Source organism: Vulpes vulpes, chromosome 6, assembly GCF_048418805.1.
Source record: "Vulpes vulpes isolate BD-2025 chromosome 6, VulVul3, whole genome shotgun sequence".
Classification (NCBI taxonomy): domain Eukaryota; kingdom Metazoa; phylum Chordata; class Mammalia; order Carnivora; family Canidae; genus Vulpes; species Vulpes vulpes.
In genome coordinates this window covers 80,492,107-80,506,595 of record NC_132785.1, presented here as the reverse complement: position 1 = coordinate 80,506,595, position 14,489 = coordinate 80,492,107, and the positions used below count along the sequence as shown (strand labels likewise).

Here is a 14,489-nt window from a genome sequence, read left to right as displayed (position 1 = left end):
TTTATTACAACATCACAGAGCGCCCTTGGATATCCAGCCCTTCCTAATGATTTTCGAAACATTAATAAGTAAAGTAGCCTGCAATGCAGATAAAACACTAGAAACAAGATCAGAAGGAAACTGGGTGAGGCGGGGTAGTCGTTTGCTTGTTACCTGGTGCCTCTAGAGGAAAAGACGGTCGTAGGAGGACTTTCTGCCCGCAGGTACAATCCCGGCAAGGTGGCTCCAGGTGGCTTTCACAGTCGTACGCGGGTCTCGCTTGTCACTTTGCTGCCCTTTGCCATAGCTCAGCACCCGCATCCTAGGGAGTCCGAAAGGCGGCTCCTGCCACTGCCGCCGCTGCCCGCAGGTCGCGCTGGGTGGGGGATCCGCGGCGATCGCCCCATGAAACCCGCGTTTCTGCGCCCGGGGAGCGGGCAGAGGCAGGGCGGCCGCGCACGCACACACAGACACACTCAGACACACACACACACTCGCACACAGGCGCGCGCGCACTCGCATTCACTCTTGCACACGCACATCCAGCACAGCACGGGGAGGGAGAAATAAGGAGGGGACTGGTCCTTCTCACGATCGGCTTTGATGCCCACCGGACCACAGGCAGAAAAGAGAGTGGTTTGGCATCGCCTTTTGATCACGTTTTCTTCAAGTTCTCCTCCAACCCAAATCCACGTAATTCAAGAGCTGGTGACATTTTAGTGGGGAGGAGAGAGCCGGGAAAGGGCTGAGGAAGAGTCGGGGATTTTGTTAAGCAGTTTGAAAAGCAATCCTTGTTACCTTGTTTGTACAGAAACCAGCTGGAAGGGCTGAACTTTTGCCTTCAGATGATGTGGATCGAAACATAAATATCCTTCTGGCCAAGAAGGGAAGGTCTAGATGCACGGAAACAAGACGGCTACAAGACCCTCTGGTGACCTTGTGATGTACCTGGAAGCAAGTGAATACCGGAGCTTTCTAAGCCTCTGGGTAAACTGATCCACACATGGGTCCGCAGCCAGGCAGCGGTTCCGAATCCAGCCGGCAAAATGGGTCTGGGCGTCCTCCCTGTTCTTCGAGAACCTGGGCATCGAGGGGGCACCGACGAGTTAACAACATTTGCTTCTGGGCAGTTGGATAAAAGACAGTCAAATGCATCAGAGAGGCGCGCGCGCGCGCGCATACACACACACACACACACACACACACACAGCTAGCTGGAGAGCGGCTTACACCAAAAAAAAAAAAAAAAAATCCAAGATGACTTCAAAAGGTAGCAAAGATCCAGAGTCTTTTTGGAAAACAGAAGGGTCAGCAAGAAGGTTATGAAAATCTCGTGTCTTTCATTCTTCCTCTCTCTTGTGAATGTGTGTGTATTTCCAGAAGGTTTCCTTGGTCGGCCCCACCCCCGTCCAGTTGCGCTTTTTTTCTCCTGATCTAAACCGACCGTGCAAAATGGATTATATGGGTGGGTTGTGCTCACAGCCCAGAGCTCCACACTCAGGAATCCTAAGGGAGCAGCCAGCTGCGAAGACATTCACATCCTCTAGGGAAAAGGAGAAAACACGCGCAAACACCCGCGCGCGCACACACACACACACACACACACGAGTGCTCAGCTCGGGCCGCTCTGCACACGCGGGCCGACTCCCCGCGCGCCGCTGCGCACAGCGCCCCGCCCGCTGCCCGCTGCCCGCTGCCCGCTGCCCCGGCGAGTCCGCAGCTCAGGCGTGCGGCTGGCGGCCCCGGTCCCAGGCTGCGACCAGGGCGGGCCCCGGGCGCAGGCTCCCCGCGGCCGCGGGTTCGGGCGACGGCAGCCGCCCCGCGGGGAAGGACCGCGTCCGGCGCTGCAGCATGGAGGCGGCGCGGCGGCGGGGGCGGCGGGCGCGCGGCCGTGGGCCCGGCCCTCGCCGCAATGACGGGAGCTACGGCGCCTCCCAGACTCGGGAGTCAGGCGAGACCCCCGCGGGGGCCGCCGCGCCGCCCTCTGCCCCCACCCCCGCCCCCGCCTGCCGATTGACCCCGGGCCAGAGGAGAGGGTCCAGGCGGGGGAGGCGCGGGGGCGTTGCGGGGAGGGGGAGGGGGAGGGGAAGGCGGCCAGGCTGGAGACGAAGGCGAACTTCTAGGGGCGTCCCCAGCCTCCCGTAAAAGAGAAACTTGCGGACCACCCACTGCCCCCACGGCGCCCCCACGGTGACGGGATAAAGGAGTATCACCGGGTCTAGCGGCGACCACCAGCAGCGGTGGGGAAAACCACGGGCTCTAATAGCCTCCGGGAGACCCTAAGACGGAGGGCTGCGGGCTTGAGGTCTCTGTGGCCTGCGGCCGGCCCCATCCGGCTCCCTTAGTAGTAGGCAGTGAGTGGTTCTCTTGCTAATCAGATTTGGGAAAGACGCTTAAAAAGCATTGTTACATCTGAGAGTCAACCCAGCTCGGCGTTAGACATCACCAGGGCTGCAGCCCGTCACATTTCAGTAGGTCGAGGGCAGAAAGCAAGCGCACGGGGTGACCTCTGCAGGCCTGACCACTGAGGTCAGAGGGGCGGGGGTAGAGCTAGGCTGGGCTCTGCGCAGAGGGGCCCAGGGATCGGCGTTTCTCCCGATTGTGCCACAACTCGGGGGACCTTCTCTCTCGCTCCCTCCAGTCTGCAAAAAGCTTCCTTTCGGGAATCCCCCAGTGCAATCACGCTGTTTCTTTCTGCTGGAACCGGGAAGCCCTTTCACGTCTCCAGCATTTGATTTTCGGCCTTGGGGCGGGGATGGGGGTGGGGGGTGGGGGGCGGGGGGTGGGAGGTGGAGGGGGGCCTTCCCCCTCTTAGCTCGGATCTCGGATCTCGGGCCGGCCCCGACACCAGTCAGAACCCGCAGAGAAGGGAAGAATCGCGGGTTGCGGAGGGAAGCTGGCGAATAAGGGCGTCTTCCTGGCCTAGTGGGCAAGGCCACGTGCTACTGGCCCCCTCGGATGGGCGCTCTCAGATGGTGCTGCCGGCACTGCCCTTGCCAGGCTTTAGCGTTGCCCTGCGGAGGCACAAAGGCGCTCGCCCCGGAGCACACCCACTGAGCTCACCCAAGCGCGCACACGTGCACCCACGCAGAAGCGGGACCGCACAGCCGCCTCTTTGGGGAAAGAAGCCGAGGGGTGGAGGGGGCTTGCGGCGGAAACCGCTCTCGTCTCCTTCTTCTGCTCAGTTCTCCCTTTGCGCGCCCCCCGCCCCCCGCCCCGGGCTCCGACTCCAATCCAGGGTGTACGAGCCCGCGCGCCCCTGGCCGCTGCTCTGCTGCGAAGGCGCGCACCGCGGGGCTGCGGTTCCTGCGGGCCTCCCGGTGCCGCCGCGCGGCGCGGGGTCCGGGGTCCGGGGTCCGGGGTCCGTCGGGGTTCCCGAGCCGGGGCGGCGGCCTCCCGCGGTCGGGGGCAGTGCGGAGAGACCTCCCAACATACACCGAAGGGACGCCGCTGCCGTCCAGGCGAGGCTCCCCTAAAACCGTCCGTGCTTCCCTGTGGCTTTGTGTCCTCCGAAGTACAGGACTTGAGTTTCCGAAAAGTGCACGGCAAGAACCGGCGGCGAACCCAGCCCAGACCCCCCCGTCCCGGAGGAGCGGGGCGGCAGCGCGGCCGTCTCGGTGCCACTTCACACTTGGCCTCTTCTGGGACTTGGCTGGAGGGCGGCGGAGGGTCCCGGAGCTGCCGGGACGAAGTCGAAGCCGCGGGAGCGAGCACTTGCAAGGACTTGAGGACGCGGGGGTGACTCCGTTTTCCTCCAGGATTGTCTCGCTCGCTACCCTTTCCTGCTGAGCTGACAGGAGCCGCCCAAGTCCGACAAGTAAAGGTTTGCAGTTCCTCCCGGGGACCAAAGTAGAGAGAGATGTCGAATGAGAAATCCAAAGACCGTGCATCGCTGAACTAAATCACTTTTTTTCTTTTTCTTTCTTCTTTCTAGTGCCTGGACGGAGGTGAGGAGGGGGTATATTTAACCAGCTGTAAGAAGTCAGGCAATGAGAACAGGGCAAAGTTCAAATAGATGACTGGGTGCTTTTAGGAAAAGCTCGTGTGTGTGTGTGTGTGTGTGTGTGTGTGTTTGCACGAGAAAGATGAGAGCAACGTTTCCTTAATGTGGAGGAGTAATAATGTGTAACTTCTCGTGTCCTCTTGTGTTGCAAGCCCTACCAAGCGCATAAATACATCCTCTCTTCATTTAGCCCAGCCTTACTGCACCGTGATGCATTGTATTGGAAAGTGCTTTCCTCTACTTTCCCAGTTTCAACTGATTTCGAGAAAGCGCTCACTGGAAAAGCCTTGAACTCTCCCTCTCCACATACCCTGTTCCTTTCTCCCCAGTGGAAGCTGATCACACAGTCTGCCAATGACAGAGAAGAAGAGCTTTGCTTTACCTGGTCCTCAATAGATGATGGCACGACTTTCAAGGAGAGGCTAGGATACTCTTTCCCAAAGGATCTCAAAGTTAACAAAGGGTAGTTTTTATTTTTATTTCCTTCCAAGGAAAAAAGGGGCCTCTGAAAGGAAGAGAGCAATCTCTGGTTTGCCTGTACGCTGGTTGTTGGCGCTAACCAACTAGGTAATTGGAAAAGTTTTAAGAGTCCAAGCAGATTCTTTCTAGAACAGAGTCCATTTGTACATCAGTATCTAAAAAGAAGTAAAGATGTATTTCAATAGATAATTTAATTTTTACTTTTCTCAATATATCTGCCTGACTTTCTTAATTTATCTCCAAACCCAATGTCTATGCCAAATCACTTTAAAAACTATGTCAAGTTTCTCTCTCCCAGATTGTTTTTCTAATGATCATGGTTATAAATGTTGAACTGTTGTCCCAGAATAATCCAGAATTTGGAAAACTTGTATTTTGCTAATTTCAGACAACAAATAGAAATGTGAATTTTGTCAGTGAAGTAATAATAACTAAAAGGTAACCTAAGTTTCTGATGTATTATTGTTTGGCATTTGAGTTTCTTCCAAGGCAATGAGAAAGGCATGATTTATTCTCCATGAATTTTCTTACTTTTGCGGATTGACGTGTGTGATAAATTGTCTTTTCAATCCATTTTTTGTTGATGTACACTTTTAAAATGTTATTTTTTAATGTTATTTAAGGTGAAATTATCTCCAGATTTTCTGGGTGATAAATCACTATTGTGAAGAGCTTTTGGTTCTTTTATTAATATAAGGCTCTCTGTTAATTAAAGACTGGAAAATGATATGAAGAAACAACAGGAAAAGACAAGTTTCTGAACTGAAGTGATAACATTAAAAAAGTTAAGTAAAAACCAAACATAAAGATTTAAAAAAAAAAAAACTGTCATAGTTGTGCCATGCATGGTTTTGAAATGTAAAAAGAGATTTAATTATCTTAGAAATAGGTTTCTGATGTTGCTCCTGCCTATAAAGTTCTAAGGTACAAATTGTGGTGGTCTACTTATGTTTTACCGCCTTACCCCCCAAAAAAAGTTGCTTCTCATTGCTCTACTTATGTTTTACCCCTTACCTCCCCAAAAAAGGATTCAACTGAACTCTAACCAGACTTGAAGATCTAGCATATTTCTTTTATAAGTGAACAGATCCACTTTAGATCTTCCCAAAAAATCAAATATATTTACTACTTAACATTCTTACTAGAGACAGAAGATATTTTCACTTTATTTTTAAATAATTTTTATTGTCTTTTGATATTTTTACTTGTGTAAAGCATACATTTACTTTTTTTTCCTGTTTTCTTTGTTGTCTTTTTAACCTTGATAGATGATGGTAATGGTGCACTATGTGATTAAGGTCTACCTCATGATAGCTGGAACTAGCAATAAGACCCCAATAACTTATTAGATGAGAGTGGCCATTTCTTTTACTAAGAAGAGTCTTTATTGAAGCTTAATTATTAAAACACAAGTGTAATATTTTTAAGGATTGTGTCATAGGCAAGAACTTTTTGAGAAAATTCAAAGAGGAGAAGTTATTTCAGAGATAAACATCGCAGGAGGGGCAAAGCAATTCTTAGGCATTATTGCAAGCAAGACGTAGATACTGTCTTTAATATCCATCCATCTATTTTTCTTCCTTATTCGGTTATGTCCTGGTATCAATTCCTTATTGTCTAGCACTTCCATATAGTTACCCAGAAGCCCCAAAGCACAACATCCTACCTAGAAATATCTAATCCAGAGAAGAATGGTACAATATTGTGAATTATTTTCCTTTTGTCAAATAATCTTGTCAATAAGTTAGCCATATTATTAAATGGATCTAATTAAAGTCTTAAGAAAACAAATTTAATTTGCTAATTCAAAGCTAATTCAAACCAAAGTGTCAGTGACTAGTTGTTTACCCACTTTAGAAATATGAACATGATTTCTAAAAAGTAGAATTTCTGTAAAGTATGTCATTTATCCAGGAAGCTAAGACACTACAGTCATTCATAAATTTGCATACAGGATTGAATGCCAAGTATGGTACTATATTCTCTATTTTATCTTTTACGTATTTTTGAAAATGCTATGAGCCTAGTTTTTAACCTTGGAAAAACATTTAGAAAGTTTTATATTTATATATTCAGGAACATTTTGACTTGATTCTTTTTTGTTTGTTTGTTTTGTAAGTAAGCTCTAGGGTACCTGAGTGGCTCAGTGGTTGAGGGTCTGCCTTTGGCTCAGGTTGTGATCCCAGGGTCTTGGGATTGAGTCCCACATCAGGCTCCCTGTGGGAAGTCTGCATCTCTCTCTCTGCCTATGCCTCTGCTCTCTCTCTCTTTCTGTCTCTCATGAATAAATAAATAAAATCTTGAAAAAAAAAACAACTAAAGTTCAATCTATGCCCAATGTGGAGCTTGAACTCATGATCCCGGAGATCAAGAATTATATGTTCTACCCATTGAGTCGGCCAGGTGCCCCTTACTTAACACTCTATTTTTAAATGAAGCCAGTCTTTATATAATTATCTTAAAAACATATTGTCTTAAAAAGTTTCATTGTTGTTCTTACGACTTGATTTATGAGTATTAGTAGACATGTCAAGTCATATTAGATGGAAGTGATCGTTGTTGAAAGTCTATGGACTTAACTTCTTCAAACTGTGTATATTACCTTTAGTTCTAAAATACCTGATAATAAACTGCATAAGAAAGCTCTTGCTTGCTTTTACGCTGTAGTTTTTTAGTCTGTTTTCTAATGTTTATTTTTCTCCAAAATGTGCCCCTGAATTTCAATCAGGTGGCCACAAGTCGGCAGTAATGTGACACACTCATCTGGTTGAAACCACAGGGTTTGGCTTTCTTTCAAGCTACCACAGATACAGAATTAAGAACTGTTTTCTACTTACTTTCTGAAAGATGCATTTTCATTAAGATAAGTAATGTTGGATAAGTTTTATCTACATGAAAAGAGATAAATTTGTTAAAACAATTATTTGTTAACATAAATTCCTAAGGCTTGATTAGGTAATCTCCTCCTAATGTCTTCACCAGTTCGCTTCTTTAATATTGGTCTCTTGAGGAGAAACAGAGTTGCTTCTCATTGCTCTACTTATGTTTTACCGCCTAGTCATTCAGATCCCTTCATTGACTCCACATTCTTAGCTAGATTGGTGGTAAACTTCCCTTGGATTTATTTCTCCATAGTAGTGCCAGTGATCTCTGTAATGAAACAAATCCTTTTGTGATTGTTTGCCATCAAACTTTTTTCCCATATAATGGCCTCTCTGCTTGCAGTGTATTCCTTTCATTGTTTTAGAGAGCGTCCAGCACTAGACATTGGGGAGACAAGAATCACAATTCTCTTGGTCTCCATTCCCACAGTAGCGCTTACCATCTAATGCAGATTATAGACCAACGAGAGGTCATTATAACATGACCTTGCTTTATTTCACAACCACAATTTGCTATTAAGCCCAAATCTTCTTTTGGTTAGACCTCTGGAAGCCATCTCCATTGACTCTAATAATAGTCTATTGCTATTAGTTTCTAGTTTGTTTTTTCCACATTTACTCGAACTGTCTTGGGAGGTAGCCTATGAAATACCCGGACACAATCTTTTAATGAAGTACAAGGTACAACACAGCAAAATCAAAAAATTATTGGAATATAACACATCTGGATTAGACTCTTGGTTCTGAAATTTACTGCATTATTTGTGGAAATCATTTAACTCTGGCCTGAACCTCTACTGTGTGTAAGATAAAAATTATAATCCTCATGTTTGGGGTTGGTTAGGAGATTGTAATGATTTTGCTGGTGTAAATTACATAGTAGAAGCAAGTACTCCATACATAGCACTTCTGTTCTCAATCAGTGTATTTTAAATTATGTAATGAATAACCAATTTTACTGAAATACTATAAATTATCTAGTTTCTCAAAATAACCTTTTTAATCAATACATATTTTCATAGAAGTGAGATAAAAAACCTCAGGAAGATGCCTAAAAATTCTACTAATATTTTTATTTACCTTCATATTAAATATTCTGCAATTTTTGTGACATATTGTTGAGCAAAGTCTTGAATACTCAAGTTGCTCTCTTCAGACACTATTTATCCTCAAAATGTATTTTAAAAGTTTAGAACTAGTTCCCTAAATATCTTCCCCTTAGAGGTATTCTTGCTAGAAAATAAACAAAGAAGATTTCTTCATATTTATGTAGCTTAACCCTGGTTCTCAGACTAGTCTTCCCTTCGCCATTTCTCATGTTGTTATAAAAATTAAGAAATATGATAATATAAAAATTAGGCAATATGAAAATAAAAAACAGAAGCATTATTAAATACATATTTAAGTTATTTGGATTCTGATTTATTAACATCCTTAATATTTATAGAAAATATTATTTTTAAACAGTTTAATTGTTTTATTGTGTTATATTGGTATGTGATGGTATTTTCCCAGTTTCTCTGAAACTAATTTGTATATAGACAGTGTTAATTTAACTATTATCTACCTGTTGTATCTTTTGTTTCTGCTTGGATATGCCAAAAACATAAAATATTCTTATTTGGGGTTACACTGGCATGTTTTAGCCCTTTGATAATATAAGATTAGAACCTTTTTAAACCAAAAAATACCTCATTGAAAAATTAGTTTAACTTACTGATTGTGAGGTATATTAGCTATTTAAATTGTTTCATAAGCAACAGAATTTAGGAACTAAGAGTTCCGTGGGAAATCATTGTAAAAAATTATATGAAATTGCAGTCTTTCTATATGGTTTTCAAACATGTGAAAACCATATAGAAAGCACTATAGTTGGCTTTCAGCACTATAGTTGGCTTTTACAATTCTACACATTTGAGGATTTACAACATTTTATGGTAGAAATTGTTTAAGACTTCTGATTTCTGTAGTACTGATAATGTAACTAAAAGTATAAAAACATTGGCACTGAATTTATTCATTCATTCATTCACTCACTCACTCATTTTCATACAGGTTATGCTTCAAGGATAGGTCCTCCTCTTCTTTTTTTATTTTTAAGATTTTATTTATTTATTTATTTATTTATTTATTTATTTATTTTTATTTTTGAGAGAAAGAAAGAGAGAGAGCATGGGGAGGAGGAGGAGGAGCAGAGGTAGAGGAATAAGCAGACTCCATGCTGAGGGAGGGCCCCATGCAGGGCAGATCCTACAACCCCCAAGACCATGACCTGAGCTAAAATCAGGACTGTAGCTTAACCTGCTGAGCCACCCAAGCAGCCCATAGTCCTTTGTTTTCTTGCTGCCATTTACTAAGAGATGTTATTGCTCTCTAGTTTCCATTTATACTAAAAGGGACACTACATCTTGAAAAAAAAAAAAAAAAGAAGAATGGGAAGCAAGGATATGGGCAAATTTTAAAGTTAACATTTACTTAGAACTATAAAAATAATTTCTTATATATTGTGCAGGAATATTTTTCCCCTGACTTCAAACATTAATTCTTTATTATCAAAAGTATTTTCATACTGTTCCACTGAAATGTTTGTTTTATACACTTTGAAAAAGATGGAGATAAATGGAATATTTATGTGTATGAAAGAACTGTATGACCTATTAAAGGTTTTATTTTTCAGTTTGGTGAAGAGTGGAAAGTTTCAAATGTAGTTTTAAACTTGAACTTTGTCTTAAATGTGAAAATGCTCAAAATGCAAAAAATAAAATACAATTTTTATTTTATTTTTTTTAAATACAATTTTTAATTAATTTTGAAAGATGGACACTTGTTTGATGCAGTGAACTAGAATAAGACTTATTTTTTTTTCTAGTGACCTTATCTTGGAAATTTTTATTGGATTCACTAGTACTGCATTTACTCATTCATTTAGAAAATTGCTAGTGAGGTATAAGATGGATTCCTTGACCTCTTGAACTCATTTCTGCCAATTGTGTTCTGTCCTTGCACTATGCAACTAGCTTTTCTGGCTTGCTTTTGTTATATAATCACTTCTGGTTTCTTTTTCATAAGAGAATACCCTTTTGTAGGGGAAATCCATGCCTGTTTTCCAACACCAAGTAACACAGGAATGATTTTACTTGGAATAAGAAGATAATTAGAATACGTCTTTGGATAGTTTTGAAAGAGCCTTCTGGAAAATTTTGCATAAAATGCTTCAACTGGTACTTACAGTGAAACTTAAAATGTTAAAGAAGAAAACCAGTGTGTATGTAGAGTAGCCATACTTAGACTACTTTCTATAAATGTTAAAACATTTTTCTTTATAAAATATGCAAAGTAATTTTACCCTCATACAGCAAATGTCCAGTTCAAGAGGCAACTGTGCTTTGAAAGCTAATTTTACTTTCCTTGAAACTTTTTTTTTTCTGTTTTATGAAATATATAAACACACGGTTACTTTTTGGGATTGTGTTTTGCTTTGACTTTTCTGTATGAAATTTCTCCCACTGTGGTTCATTTGCTATTTGTTGCTTTCATACAATGTATCTGTGCTGTGGTGTTCACTAAGAAGCAAATGCTGAAACGGAAAGGCAAGAATAATGAGTAGCCCAAGAGGGTAAACCCTGGATTTGAACAAAGTTGTTGAATTTTATAAAAGAAAGTGAGCATGATCCACAATATACCCAAGTGTAGTTTGTAGTTTCAGCTATGATTCAGTCAGCAAATTTAGTGTTTCACATTCTCTGTAGATCACATTTACACAAGGTGATAACTATTTTTAAAATGTAATGAATGCAAAGACTTGATTTTTTCTTTCATATTTTCAATTTAATATTTATTCCTAAATCTCATAAATGTTGCAGTAGAAGAATATGAATATGCATAAGTTAATGTGCCAGGCTTTTTTCTTAACCATTTATTTTGTGATTTCAAACAGCTCAGTTTCTCCTTTGTTATTTTAACCTTAGAAACAGTCATATATATAAAACTTACTTGGAAAAGACTTTTCAATAGAGGTATAACATTTATTTTTTTAATATATTTTGTTTTATTTTTTTCTAAGCTAGTAACTGGGATATGGATAAAACAGAACACCTGACTACAAAACCGCAGTCCATGAAATAAGAAGATGATAGATAGATGATAGATTTAGCAGTCACCATGAAAAAGCAATTGACACTTGGTTCCATTTTCTGTTTCTAGTCATCTTTGTGTTTCAGGTGTTAACAGCATGAATGAAACATTCTTGGAGGGTACCTGGGTGGCTCAGTGATTGAGCATCTGCCTTTGGCTCAGGTTGTGATCCTGGGGTCCTGGGATCCAGTCCTGCATCAGGGTCCTGTAAGGAGCCTGCTTCTTCCTCTGCCTATGTCTCTGCCTCTCCCTCTGTGTCTTTCATGAATAAATAAATAAAATTTTAAAAAAAGAAACATTCTTGAAATACAATCTATTAGTGGTTACTCCAAATAAATAAATGCCTTTTCTAGCTAATCTGAAATTTTATTGCAATATATCTTTGATTTACTCAAAACTTTTAAAATATTTTATTTATTTATTTGAGAGAGAGTGTGTGTGCACAAGCAGCAGGGAGTTGTGGGGAGGGGTGCAGTGGCAAAAGAAGAGGGAGAAACAGACTTCCCCTGGGCAGGGAGCTTGACCCCAAGATCATGACCTGAGCCAGTGATTTACTCAGAATTAAAATCAGATAATTGACATTTACATTAGTTCCATAAATAGCCCCTATACTTTTATATGTATGTTACTATGATCAGAATGTTTTGTTATATTTGCACCTTGGGAGGTAGAAATTCATTAATATATCTTAATTTATATTTACACAACTGGTAATATATACCTTTAAGTAAATATATATGCTGATCACTAGTGGTTACTTTTCAAATTATTCTGTTTATTAATAAAATGTTTTGATTTTTCAAGAACAAAAATTTATAACTAGAAGGGAATTTATAGATTATTTAAAATGTATTTATCCTATTTATGGTTGACACATAATATATTAAATTCTCATGTACAACGTAGAGATTGAATGTCTCTATATATTATGCTATGCTCACAAGTATAGCTACAATCTGGAGACTGGCTATTTCAACTACTAATTTTGATTTTAAAAACTGATATGCAGAGACCCTAAGTTAACTTTTCTGTGCTTCATGGAGAGAAGGAAGGGCAGAATTAGAATCAACGAAATCACACTGCCTACTTTCTCCCACTCTCCAGTCCTATTAATAAGACTTCTCCTATTGCAAAGAAGGAATCACCTAGGCTACATTTGGATAAAAGAGTTTGGTTTTAAAAATACTTACAGAATCTGAGTAGAAAAAGGTAAACTGTGGTTCCAAAGAATCATAGCAATACGTGGCATAATTGGAAGTGCCACAAAGAGAGCCATTAACGTAAGTAAATAAGACCGGAGATTTAGGAGTTTATTTTTTTTACAGGAAGGATTTATTTTTTATTAGTTTTTAAATATTTTATTTATTTATTTTGAGAGAGAGACAGAGAGAGCATGAGGTGGGGGCAGAGGGAGAAGCAGACTCCCCACTGAGCAGAGAGCCCAAGGAGGGGCTCAATCCCAGGACCCTGAGATCAGGACCTGAGCTGAAGGCACATGCTCAACCAACTGATCCACCCAGGTGCTCTGGATTTTTGAGTTTAAAGCAATTAAACAAGGAGTCCTTTAGACTAACATAACTAAATGTCTTTGTAAACCAAAACCTAAACCAGAGTCAGTGCACTCCAATTGGAGAAAATGAAACTTAAGAACAACCAATCATAAATAGACAACAAAGCTCTCCCAAATAAGGCAACTGCTTAAGCTATAGCCAATCAAATAATTAATTATTTGCTTTGTGTCCATATCTTCTCTATAAAAACCTCTGCCCTAGTTCCTGTTGGTAGAGCTCTTCTAATCATCTTTGGTTTGGTACTGCCCAATTCAAATCTATGTGTATTCAAATAAACTCTTAACTCTTTTTAATGTGCCTCAGTTTATCTTTTAATATGATGAGCTCCTTGACACTTACAAGAGATGCAATATGGGATGCCTGGGTGGCTCAGTGGTTGAGCATCTGCCATTGGCTCAAGGCCTGATCCCAGGATCTGGGATCAAGTCCCGCATTGGGCTCCTTATGGGGAACCTGCTTCTCCCTCTGTCTATGTATCTGCCTCTCTATCTCTCTGTCTCTTATGAATAAATAAATAAAATCTTAAAAAACAAAGAGTTGCAATATGAACTATAATAATTCTAAAGTTGTCCTTTCTCTTGGAGAGAAAGTGAAATAGATTATGGATTAACACATACACCAGTGGCTAAGCATTAGGATCCAGAAAATCTAGATCTACTTTAGATTATACTAATAACTTCCTGGGTTTGTTTATATTGTAATAAACAGATCCTATGTAAATAATGGAACATTGTTCTCTTTCAACAGTGAGCTTATATTCTGGAAGGAAGAAAAAGGATTTAAATAAAAGAAATAGAATAGATAATTGTGTATGTGTGTATATTCCAAAGAAGGGAGTGATTAACTCTATTGGGTAGGTCAGAGACAATTTGCAAATGTAAACACTGTAAATAGGAATGATCTAGGCAGTAAGGTAGAGAAGGGTATTCCAGCAAGCAAGAATGACATGAGCCAAATGAAAAGACATACAGGACAGTAAACTCAGGATAGCACAAGGTCATTCAGGTTCTGGACATAAAGTGGTTTGCATGCTCTGCTTAAAGAATGTGATTTCATCTGGTAGTCAGCAGGAAGCCATTAAATGGCTTTAGGCGGAACAATAATGAATATGGATTCCTATTTTAGAAAGTTTGGTCCAGCAGCAGAGTGGGATAGAAGAATTTAAAAAACAAAAACAAAATCATTCTCAAGGAGAATAACAGTAGTTAAGGTAAGAAATAAGAGGATATGGCTATGGACACGAGAAAGAGGATTGGATTCAGGAGTGGATAAGAAGTTGGTATCCATATGGACTAACTGCTAATTTGATCACTATAAAAGAGTAAACGAGGTTGACACCCCCCCCACCCAGCTCTCACAATTGGAACTTCCTGGATCTATACAGGAATGTCTCTCATCTCAAAAAGAAAGAGATATATTTAAGAATGTAAGCGTTGTGAG

The 14,489-nt window shown here is 41.4% G+C and overlaps 1 protein-coding gene across 8 annotated transcripts in view; it reads right to left on the bottom strand.

The window, feature by feature from the left end:
* LRFN5 (leucine rich repeat and fibronectin type III domain containing 5) overlaps positions 1-1,646 on the bottom strand; it is a 235,571-nt gene extending 233,925 nt beyond the window's left edge. For 3 of the 8 annotated variants that reach the window (XR_012002148.1, XR_012002150.1, XM_072761475.1), the window contains exon 1: positions 154-1,132. The gene's annotated coding sequence lies outside the window, so the exon portion shown is untranslated. Of the gene's footprint in view, positions 1-153 lie in introns of all 8 variants that reach the window. The other 5 variants (XR_012002147.1, XR_012002149.1, XM_025983153.2 and 2 more) reach the window with 5 other exon arrangements.
* Between the last annotated feature and the right edge of the window lie 12,843 nt (positions 1,647-14,489).